This window comes from Gymnoscopelus microlampas (genome assembly GCF_963454915.1).
Source record: "Gymnoscopelus microlampas genome assembly, chromosome: 14".
Classification (NCBI taxonomy): domain Eukaryota; kingdom Metazoa; phylum Chordata; class Actinopteri; order Myctophiformes; family Myctophidae; genus Gymnoscopelus; species Gymnoscopelus microlampas.
In genome coordinates, this window is record NC_139951.1 from 50,011,487 (window position 1) to 50,024,343 (window position 12,857).

The 12,857-nt window shown below is 42.0% G+C and overlaps 1 protein-coding gene and 1 pseudogene across 2 annotated transcripts in view; one reads left to right on the plus strand and one right to left on the minus strand.

The window, feature by feature from the left end:
- Nucleotides 1–12,559, minus strand: part of LOC311060287 (uncharacterized protein) — a 50,281-nt gene extending 37,722 nt beyond the window's left edge. Inside the window, exon 1 of the mRNA XM_084078423.1 lies at nucleotides 11,935–12,559. The gene's annotated coding sequence lies outside the window, so the exon portion shown is untranslated. The remainder of the gene's footprint in view (nucleotides 1–11,934) is intronic.
- LOC311060289 (kelch domain-containing protein 3-like) lies at nucleotides 2,101–3,150 on the plus strand (annotated as a pseudogene). The gene has a single exon. The product of its transcript is annotated as a kelch domain-containing protein 3-like (transcript).
- Nucleotides 12,560–12,857: the final 298 nt, after the last annotated feature.

Sequence of the window (12,857 nt, forward strand, 5' to 3'; positions counted from 1 at the left end):
ATCACACCCAGTGTGAAGTGGGCGGTGTGTGGTCATCACAACATGACTCACTTAAAAAAAGGATAAATGACTTTTTTTAAGTCCATACTGCTATTCATAGGGCTGCACATGTGTCATGTGTTTCGCTAGCCAATCAAAGTCCTGAATTTGCAAAGTCAGCCAATCACATTACAGCTAGTGGTGATGACACTAGCTGTAATGTGATTGGCTGACTTTGCAAAAGTATAGATTTGCATTGACTTTGGAAGGGTTAGGGGTGTAGACTGCGTTGTAGACTATTGGCCAATCATGGTGCAGGATTGGTCAGTGTCCAAAACTCACTTATAGGGGGCGGTTACACCGCCCCAAAAACAGGATGAGGTTTGACTGAATATGATCAAAACTAACGACACTCAATTTAAAAAAAAGGATCTGTAATGGACAGACATGAGACATTATTCTAATCATAACAATCTGAACACAGACTGTCATTGGGTAATCTGAGTCGTGACATCATCACGCAACGACATCACAATGTCGTCATCACGACCGTGTCCTTTAAAACTGCATCTTCAAATAAACACACCGTCATTTAGCAACTTTTACCAACGAATCCGGTTGCATGTAGTGACTTCCCCCTGGAAGTCACTACATTCCCCCTGGAAGTCACTGCTCTGGCATCCAGGGAGTGTGTGTGTGTGTACAGTTTTACGTCGATCGGTCCAACGGTGCAGGAGATTAGCTGTTCACGGACGGACGGACGGACGGACGGACGGAGAGGGGCGAAAACATCACTTGAACACAGTGAAAAAAAAAGATGTTGTGGAACCGTTAATACGATGAATTCTTCTTTGATGGTACCAGCACCAAATGATCACCTTGTGAATGTTGTTTGTGAAGACACAGTTAGAATCTAAAGTTCCACCTTAAATAACTGCAGCTGATGTTTGACAGTAAGTAACAATTCAGAGCAGACTATTTTAAACAACATAACGACACGTTTAGAACAGGATTCACCTAAGCTCCACATCAGCTATTGTTACCACCACTATGGCAACAATAATCTAACAACATATGAATAATAAAGCTCTCTGTTTAAGCTATTATTGTCATTTCATGGAGAGACAGAGAGACACAGAGAGAGACAGACACACAGACAGACAGACAGACAGACAGTTAGTTATGTCTTCAGTTAACACTACGATTGTAATACATTGTTCACCATTGTCTTTGCTGTCACCTGATTTAGAGCTTCTTTTTTTAACCTATATTAGTTATATATATATAGTTATATATTGTAACTATAAAATAGAGTAAACTAACTGAACTAGAATAGTTATGGTTGGTTTTCTCAGACTAAGATGAAGACTACGATGCTGGACTGACTAAATAAAAACAGGATGATGTTTGACTGAATATGATCAAAACTAACGACACTCAATTAAAAAAAAAATCACACTCTCTGTGAAGGTAGCGGCGACTTTGATACATTATGTCATCGATATGTGTTTATAATCTGTTTATAACCATGTGTCACGTGAAGCTTGACCAATAACTTTGTTGACGGGTCTGACCAATCAGAACGTTGACGGGTCTGACCAATCAGAACGTTGACGGTGAACACGGACAAAGTCAGGTATAGAGCAGCTAAAAAGGATCTGTAATGGACAGACATGAGACATTATTCTAATCATATCGATCTGAACACAGACTGTCATTGGGTAATCTGAGTCGTGACATCATCACGCAACGACATCACAATGTCGTCATCACGACCGTGTCCTTTAAAACTGCATCTTCAAATAAACACACCGTCATTTAGCATCTTCTACCAATGAATCTGGCTCTATGTAGTGACTTCCCCCTGGAAATACTTTGTCAACACAGTGGATCAGACTGCCTTGGCTGTGATTGAGATAGCGTTCAACCTGTTAATTTAGCAAAGCATCACCGGCTTCCTTGATTGGCTAAACAACCAACTTATCGGCTTTGTGGATTTGTCAAACATTTGTGTGACATTTGTAAAACTGAGCCAATAAGTGGTAAGTGCCTCACGACAGGAATCTATACTTTTACAGAGCAAGACTTGACCAATCCAGTTTGATCTACGACGTGAGAGACATGTTCAGCTGGACGGTACATCTGAATGGAGGACCAGGAGGACCCGGTTATGTTACTGTTACAGTGGAGCACAAGGTTTATTCCTTTGGACGCTACTGTGATGGACGGACCTACGACAACATGGAACCGACTGAGGTGCATGTCTTCAACTCAGTGTCTTTGCGCTGGGTGAAGTCGCCTGCGGTGATGCCTGGAAGAGGAGAACATAACCTTGAGGTTCCCTCCAAGCGCCAGGGCCACACAGCTGTGCTGGTAGAAGATACAGTCTATGTCTGGGGAGGAAACTGGGGAGGGGAGTACTACAATGTGCTTTATGCATTTGATGTCGACGCCCATATATGGTTGAAACCCAGGGTTTCTGGGACTGTTCCAGAGGAGAGGTTCTACCACTCAGCCTGTGTGTTGGAGAAGGTCATGTTTATCTATGGAGGATACAACAAGCTGACTGAATGGACTAATGACATCTACAAGTTGGACACCAGCACAATGGTCTGGTCTTTAATTAACACCAGAGGAACTCCACCACCTGGTTCATAATATCACTCTGCCACCATCATCAGAACAAAGATGTTTGTATTTGGGGGCTTTGAGGGGTACCAGGAGGTCTACTACAACACCATCAGAGTGTTTGACACAGAGACCAACTGCTGGCTTAACACACCGTCTGCACAGCTTCTTCCAAAAGGACGCAGGAGTCATTCAGCCTTTACCTACAAAGGGTAGCTGTACATATTTTGTGGCTACAACGATAACCAGACCGTCAATGATCTGTGGAGAATCAGTCCAGAGACCTTCTCCTGGAAGAAAGTTGAGCCCAAGGGGAAAGGACCATCTAAGATGTATTGTATGTGCTGTTGCATGATGGGAGATCGTATCATCCTCTTTGGAAACAAACACAGAGTCTACACACCCTCTGATGATCTGTATATCCTAGACTTAAGTCCTAGTCTTAAGACACTATGTAAGCTAGCAGTTATTCAGTACGGTTTGGAGCAGTCTGAACTCCCACACAATGTCAGGTGGGAACTGGCAGCCATGACGACCAACTAGTGCTGTCAGAACTAAATTCGGGATTCAAATATAATTTGAATATGAAAAAAATAAAAAATCTTCCGATGTTGAAATTTCCATTTGAATGTTTTATTTTTTAAAGAAAAGAAAATGATTTTTTTTTCTGACCTACCGATGCAAAAACAAATTCTTTCATCACGCTGCCACACCACCCAGTGAATCTGTTGTGTACGCTTAGCCGTGCGCCTGTGCGTGCGTGCGTGTGCGTGCGTCTGGTCACACTGAGCCTGACACACCACGTTGGTTCAACACAGAGGCAGGCAAGACTCCTCCCTCCCTTTCCCCCCATAAATTTCACTTGAAAGTTCATAATTATGACGACAGCAGAAGTTTGTATGTAACATCGTTTACTCTGACCGTCGCTACAACGTGGATTTGCGGCCATCAGCGCTTGGGACGGTGGATGGAGAGCCCGTTCTCGTTAGGAAACGTAAGCTACGGGCTGCGGTCGGAGCGGTGGATGGATCTCGCTATGATAGCACAGTAACAAACATCCATCTATAAGTAGCTACTACACACCCACGTAAGTGAGACAGTAGGTAAAGCACGGCCGCTTACAAAGCGACGCAAACCAGCAGGGCTTTCTACAGCCTATCACCTGCCATGCTGTGAAAATGATCAGCGCCAATGTGGACTGTGCTCTGAGGTTCGGACACACAAAAGCTTAAAACCAGTGAAAAAGAGGTATTTCCACTTGACAAACATCCAAATCGCACTGATAAACCAGTGGAGTTTATTCAATGTACTGTTGTAAGAGGACGAACTGCAGGGTCAACGTCGATAGCTACAGGGTAACTCGGCAAGGTAAGAAGTTGCAGCCTAATATTACTGTCCTAATATTAAAAAAAACGAAAATTAACAAGACCTGAAGCCGATTCTACAAAAAACGTATGTTGCTATATCAGTGGTGCTCAATCCTTTTCATGTCAAGGACCCCCAAAATGACATGTATTTGGCCGCCGACCACCATCTCAAAATATTTTGTTCCAGGGACCCCCCAGAAGCAAAGATTTGAGTTCAAAATGTTCGCTTTAAAACAATATATATTCAAAGATTTGCACACATTTTCACGATTTTTCAGAAACAGCAGATCTACAAGCTCATAGCGTGGCACTCGGTGCCGCGTTATGAGCTTGTAGATCTGCTATTTTTGAGTAGCCAAAGTGTAAAATAATGCTTTTTAGACTGACTAATAAAAACAGCGCAAACAACAATCTGGTATCACCCATAAAACAAACATGGGCAAATTCTCCTTTTACAGCACGGCCACCAAGGTATGGAATAGTGTTGTGTTGTTTTACATTCTTTTGCCTAATAACATTTTCAATCAATCAATCAAAACAGGATGAGGTTTGACTGAATATGATCAAAACTAACGACACTCAATTAAACAAAAAAAAGGATCTCTAATGGACAGACAATAATTATTCTAATCATAACGATCTGAACACAGACTGCATGTGACATCCACACACACACACACACACACACACACACACACACACACACACACACACACACACACACACACACACACACACACACACACACACACACACACACACACACACACACACACACACACACACACACACAGACAGACAGAGGCAAAGTGAGAGAGAGAGTATGATAGATAGTGACTACAGAACTCCACCCTAATCTATGCGATCAGCTAATAGCTCTACTATAGAATAATACCTTCGTCCTGACGTCACTCCCTCTGCCCTGAAGTCCTCTAATGCAGTGGTTCTCAAACTTTTTCATGTCAAGGACCCCCAAATTGACACTTATTAGCCCGCGGACCCCCATTTGAAAAGATAAGCCAGGGACCCCCATAAGAGAAGATTTTTACGGCTCTAGCAGTGATTCTCAATCATTGTAATTTAAGGATTAAAGTTTGACATGCATTAGGGCTACGGACCCCCATTTAATGGCATTTATATCTCTGGGACCCCAATTCATATTGTAAAACCAATGTTAATTTAACTCTGAGAGTGTACAAATGGAACCAAATGGACCCGTTAGGGTCCATTTGGTTCCATTTGTACACTCTCAGAGTTACAGACCCATAAGGGTCCATTTGGTTCCTATAAATCATTTAGCTGGGGACCCCCTGGTATCCCCTCAAGTACCCCCGGGGGTCCCCGGACCCCACTTTGAGAACCAATGCTCTAATGTAGTCATTTCTCATCCTGTCAATCCTCGTCACTCCTAAAGAAAATACTTAAAATGAGTAAAAATACTTAAAATGAGTAAAAATACTTAAAATGAGTAAAAATACTAAAAATATGTTAAAATTAGTAAAAGTCACTCTTACTGGTTCCCTTCTGTCACAAATCACTCCCGACTCTTTGCCTCCATCCGCTCCACCCTGTTACTTTGTATAACTTTGCTCCTCATTAACGTATCTGTGTCATTTTAAGATGTCTTTGGGCTATTCAAAAATATTTGAAATGTTTTTGATAAATCTTGAAAATGTGTGCAAATCTTTGAATAAATATTTTTTTTAAAGCGAACATTTGTAACTCAAATCTTTGCTTCTTGGGGGTCCCTGGAACAAAACCAGAAGCACAGATCGGAGTTAAAAATGCTCGCTTTAAAACATTATATTCTATATATTCGAAGATTTGCACACATTTTCCACGATCGCGTCGCATTGTGAGCTTGTAGATCGGCTATTTTCAAATGGCCAAAATGTATATATATATAGGGCTGAAGGGGTTAATGTATGTTTTGTAATAATAATCTAAATCTACAAAGAATCTAACTAAAGCTGTCAAATAATTGTAGTGAGTAAAAGTACAATATTAAGTCTCTGAGATGTAGTGGAGTAGAAGTAAAAGTATTGAAAATGGTAAATACTCCAGTAAAGTAAAATGTCCTCGAAAGTGTACTTAGGTGCATTACTTGAGTAAATGTACTTAGTTACTTGACACCACTGACAGTATCTCATCCATCCTGTCTGTGACTGAACTACATTATGACATGTTTACTTTGAGTCACACACACACACACACACACACACACACACACACACACACACACACACACACACACACACACACACACACACACACACACACACACACACACACACACACACTCTCTCAGCCACTCCTATCGTGTAATGTCTGTCTTTACACTGCACTGTGGACCTTGTCTTGACAGACAGACTCTCTCTCTCTCTCTCTCTCTAAATATCTGGTATCTAATAGATAATTGATGTGCGGAAAACATTGGAAAAGACTGTGTGAGAGAGAGAGAGAGACTGTCCTTTGTTAATGGAGGTGTGTGTGTGTGTGTGTGTGTGTGTGTGTGTGTGTGTGTGTGTGTGTGTGTGTGTGTGTGTGTGTGTGTGTGTGTGTGTGTGTGTGTGTGTGTGTGTGTGTGTGTGCGTGCGTGCGTGCGTGCGTGCGTGCGTGCGTGCGTGCGTGCGTGCGTGCGTGCGTGCGTGCGTGCGTGTTCGTAACAGTTGCATCATGTTTTCTCAACAATAATGTTCAATGTGCACTTTCTTTACAGGTGTGTGTGTGTGGTGTCTCACACTAACTAAACAGCTGACATGTTGTGTAACTCATTTCCAGTAAAATGACCTGTTTTCAAACCAAGCATAAAACGGGTCTTAAAGTGTTTGTGATGTTTTGTGTCTGCAAAGTAACTAAAGCTAAAGCTAAAAGTCAACTGGCCCTGGTACGTTGGTGAGCGATTAGCGACACATCAAAGCAAACACCTAAAATGACTGGAACTCTCCTTTAATCCATCGATAAGGTTATCGACTAGATTTTAGTTCTCAAACGTGTTTAGCTGGAGAGTCGAGACCCCCCCCCAAAAAAAAAGACATTTTCACAAGTTCTTCTTCTGGGAAACATCTATTAATGTGTACCACGATTAGTGTCTTGTGATGCTTTTACCTCAGGGGCACTCTCAAGACGTGTGTGTGTGTGTGTGTGTGTGTGTGTGTGTGTGTGTGTGTGTGTGTGTGTGTGTGTGTGTGTGTGTTTGTGTTACTATACTTGCGAGGACCAAGTATAGTAGAATTTGAAGTAATATACATTGTGAGGACAGTTTTCCTCACAAGACAAATGGTTGTTTTATAGTTTAAAAAAAACATTTTTAGAGATACGTTTACAATTAGAAAAACATTCAGGTCAGGATTAGACATTTAGAGGTTAGGTTTAGGGATTGGAATTAAGAGTTTAACATGATTCATACTTAGTTGCGCGCCAGTGTCATGCACCGAAAAATAGCCGATCTATAAGCCCACAACGCGTCGCAGCGTGTGGGCTTATAGATCTGCTGTTTTTCGGCTTTAGGCTTACGGTTAAAAATGGCAATATTTTTTTTTAAATGGCATTCATAACATGGCTGCCCTAAAGTGTCGATGTCCTCACAAGTATAGTAATACAAACGTGTGTGTGTGTGTGTGTGTGTGTGTGTGTGTGTGTGTGTGTGTGTGTGTGTGTGTGTGTGTGTGTGTGTGTGTGTGTGTGTGTGTGTGTGTGTGTGTGTGGTGTGTGTCTCTCCCTCCCTCAGGGTGTGTGTATGTCCTGGAACAAGACATTCAACATTCACAGCACCTAGTCATTATCTGGGCGGAGTGTGGGGTGTGGTGTGTGTGTGTGTGTGTGTGTGTGTGTGTGTGTGTGTGTGTGTGTGTGTGTGTGTGTGTGTGTGTGTGTGTGTGTGTGTGTGGGGGGGGGGGGGGGGGGGGACAGACACAAAGAGAAAGTTGGACCCCAGGGGTCCTTGAGGGGGTTCCAGCCAAATGAGTTCCTATAGCATCACTTTAACAACCTACCTCCTTATTTGAAAATAGCTGATTTTGATCTAAGTATTTTAACAACACAAAATATCTTGTACGGGGGTCCCCTGTTACAACACATTATGTTCAGATGGGGGTCCCCTGTTACAACACATTATGTTCAGATGGGGGTCCCCTGTTACAACACATTATGTTCAGATGGGGGTCCCCTGTTACAACACATATGTTCAGATGGGGGTCCCCTGTTACAACACATATGTTCAGATGGGGGTCCCCTGTTACAACACATATGTTCAGATGGGGGTCCCCTGTTACAACACATATGTTCAGATGGGGGTCCCCTGTTACAACACATATGTTCGGATGGGGGTCCCCTGTTACAACACATATGTTCAGATGGGGGTCTGCGGCCACACACATCTGCGGCCACACGTCGCCTAGATGCAGAACAGCAGTTAAGAGTTACAGATATAGCGATACAAAGACAATGACATTACAGGAGCACTGAGCGTCCACAATGAACTACAGCATTGGTTCTCAAAGTGGGGTCCGGGGACCCCTAGGGGTACTTGAGGGGGTTCCAGGGGGTCCCCAGCTAAATGATGGACAGGAACCAAATGGACCCTTATGGTTCTGTAACTCTGAGAGTGTACAAATGGAACCAAATGGACCCGTTAGGGTCACATTAACATTGATTTTACAATATGAATTGGGGTCCCAGAGATATAAATGCCATTAAATGGGGGTCTGTAGCCCTAATGCATGTCAAACTGGGGGTCCTTGAAATTAAAATGGTTGAGAATCACTGCTAGAGCCGTAAAAAAATCTTCTCTTATGGGGGTCCTTGGCATATCTTTTCAAATGGGGGTCCGCGGGCTAATAAGTGTCAATTTGGGGGTCCTTGACATGAAAAAGTTTGAGAACCACTGCTATAGTATATATAAACCTGTACAACTATCCTGCACTACACACACACACACACACACACACACTACAACTACACAAGGTTACACCGTCATCACACTGATCACACTATCCCATCCAAAGCACAACCCACTATGTAAGCAAAACATATTCACACTATTTACCCTGATACTGTATCCTGTACTGTACAATAAAACACTATTTACCCTGATACTGTATCCTGTACTGTACAATAAAACACTATTTACCCTGATACTGTATCCTGTACTGTACAATAAAACACTATTTACCCTGATACTGTATCCTGTACTGTACAATAAAACCTATCCTCAGCCACAGCTGGACATGTGACTCTCGCTTGCTTGGTGGTGGTTCTCAAACGTTTTCATGTCAAGGACCCCCCTAAATTATAGGTATTTGGCCACAGACCCCCCCATCTCAAAATATGTTGTTCCAGGGACCCCACCCCGAAAAGCAAAGATTTGAGTTACAAATGTTCGCTTTAAAAAAAAAAAAAAAAATATATATATATATATATATATATATATAGTCAAAGATTTGCACAAGTTTTCATGATTTTTGAATAACCAAACTATAAAATATGGTTAAAGTGGTTCAAATGATCGTGACACTATATTAACTAATTTTGCTGGGGACCCCCTTAGGCAACAAAAAGTGTCTTTGTCAACCGTGCCATCAGTACGATAACCCTAAAGCAATGATTATTAAACTTCTTTTTTATTTTTTATCTCAGGTCATCCCTGTCAATAACCTTTTTCATCCACGGCAACCCTGACTTTATCACTTTATAGCACCTTACATTAATGTCATATTATTACGCCACATAAATATGTCAAATCTTTCCCCCCTAAGATACAGTATATCATGAGGAAAACTTCTGTTATATCTCTTTCCATTATTATAGGACAGATTAGACATATTATTGAACTCCAGCATCCCTATTCTGGGGCCAAACATTCTCCAAACATAGCCGATCTACAAGCTCACAACGCCTCGCGCTGCGAGGCGTTGTGGGCTTGTAGATCGGCTATTTTTGGCAAAGAGGTATAGGTGTAGAGGGGAAAAAGAGCAGACCAAGTAAACAAAAAAAAGTATAATTTACTTGAGCACCTGCCCCTCAAAATGTCTGTGCACGCCACTGAAAGTAACAGCAGTGTCCACAGTGCAATCAGTACAAGAACCATAACACTAAAGTGTCATCAGAGGTCAGAGTCCTTTGGTGCATCTATTACTCCCTATCTATAGTCATGTGACAAACAGTGTTGATTTTGTCGACTAAAACTATGACGAAGTCCTGACTTTTTTCACTGACGAAAACTAAATATAAACTAAGCTACGATGACTAAAACTAAGACTAAATATATTGACAATTTCCTCAACAAATAAAAACTAGACTAAAATGTCAGTGAGGGATCTAGTGGAGAAGAAGAGATCCAGTAGAACTAAAAGACAAGACATTTTATGCTTGGTTGCGCTCGGGTGTTGCGCTCTGAATATAGCTTGCAGATCTACAAGCTCAAAACGCTTGTAGATCTACAAGCTCACAACGCTTGTAGATCTGCTACATTTTCAGTGAGATCTGCTATGTTCAGCATGCAACCAAGTATAAAATCAGGCATTACGACGCTGTCAAGCGACTGCCAAGATACATTATAGTCGACTAAATCAACTGTAGATTTAGTCGACTAAAATCTTATGATATTTAAGTCGAGTAAAACTAGACAAAAACTAAAACCTTGCAGATGACTAAAATATGACTAAAACTAAATGGAATTTGATTCAAAAGACTGTGACTAAAGCTGAATCAAAATTTTGCTGTCAAAATCAACACTAAGTGACAGTAGACGTGGCAGAGCCGACAACGTGTGTCCGCTTGTACATCCTCATGGCTACAGGCACAGAGGACACGCCCACAGCCTCTTACAGTTCCACCCGGGGGGGGGGGGGGGGGTAGATGAATCCTATCCTGCTCATAATGCCCAGTGGTAGAAAAAGTACTCAAATTCCTTACTTAAGTAAAAGTACCAATACTGCAATATAGAAATACTCTGTTACTAGTAAAAGTCCAAAATTCCAAATTTACTTGAGTGAAAGTACAAACGTATTGGCATCAAAATGTACTTAAAGTACCAAGAGTAAAAGTACAAAAATATTTGAAAATAGCACGGGGGTGGAAAACCGCGAACCAGGTAGACAAACCTAGGATGTGTAAATGACGTCAGACTTCGGTGCTCTATAAAGCTGAATATATATGACACGCTGCCTTCAGAAACTATCCTCAGTAATGGTCAAATAATCACTAATTCAGTGGTTCTCAAAAGCGGGGGTCCCTCCTTGAGGGGGTTCAAAATGGACCCTTACAGTTACAGCTCTGTAACGCCACAGTAACGCGAGGGTCTCCCCTGTTAACGTAGCTCTTTAGTGAACAGAACATGCGTTCTCAGGTCGGGATACCTATTTCATCCAATCGGGACGGAGAACTCATACAGGATGCAGGATAAACAAGTGAAACTGGAAATGATGTCACAAAGGAGTGAGCTGACACACACACACACACACACACACACACACACACACACACACACACACACACACACACACACACACACACACACACATGGAACTGGAACTCTATAAAAATGAAGCTGATAAGGTACTCTCTCCTGATTGGCTGAAATTGCCATCCCACCTGAACATGTGTATTAAAGAGCTGGAGAGACACGGAGATCCCTGTTACTGAACAAACACTCTATAGTAATGATTACTATCACAATATAGAGCTATTTAACACTGTTACTGAACAAACACTCTATAGTAATGATTACTATCACAATATAGAGCTATTTAACACTGTTACTGAACAAACACTCTATAGTAATGTCACAATATATGATATTTAACCTCTTAATAAAACAAAAAACAAAAAACTATTTGTGTTAACCCTACATTTTAAGTGCAATACTTGAGTAAATGTACTCAGTTACTTTCCACCACTGCAGATAATGAGTATATCCTCACACACACACACTAATGATAGAGAATAAAGCATTACTCACAGTTGAGCTGATTCAGCTCCATGACGTCAGAATAACCTCCTCGGTAATGACGGCCCTCATTAACGCTCATTAATTAACACCATCATTAATTAATAAGAGTGACGTCATCATCATGACATTCATCCAATGAGAAGCAGAGCCAGAGGAGACTCTATCTTCACCTTCTGGCGTCCTGGTCTGCCGGTCTGTCCCGGTCTGTCCTGGTCCGGTACGATACGATACGATACGATACAGTCCGGTACGATACGAATACTATACGATACGATATGACACAATTCCTGATCGTTTTAAGGTCCAGTTTCTTCACCTTCTGGCGTCCCAGTCTGTCCCGGTCTGTCCCGGTCCGGTACGGTACGATACAGTACAGTCCGGTCCGGTCCGGTACGGTACGGTAAGGTACGGTACGGATACTATACGATTCGAATACGATACGATATGATTCCTGATCGTTTTAAGGTCCGGTTTGTTTACGTCACGCTGTCTTTACCAAACATATAAAGTTCTTCATCCAGAACCCTCTGCTTCACATGGACAGAACCGTGCGTGTTCCGTGTGTGTGTGCGTGTTTGTGTGTTAATGTGTGTGTGTTGTGTACGGGTAGGACGGGAACACAACACCGGCTGACTGCTGCTCCTCTCTGCGTCATAGGGTGTTTATTTTTACCGTGTCTGTGAGTCATAAGGAGGAGGAAGAGGTGCCTGGCTGCAACTTAAAGGGGGGCGTGGTGGTGGAGCGCGACTTAGGTAGAAAATGTATGCTAATTAGTCTGCTAAAAAAGCTTTATAATTTTTTTTATTATATTTAAAATATAATATATAATTTTAAAAAATCCCGTTTTTGGGGGGTTTCCGCGTCTAACATTGTGGTAATTGTTAGGGCCCAGTTAAGGCCGGGCCTTCATTTCCAGCCCAGGCCCGTTGAGA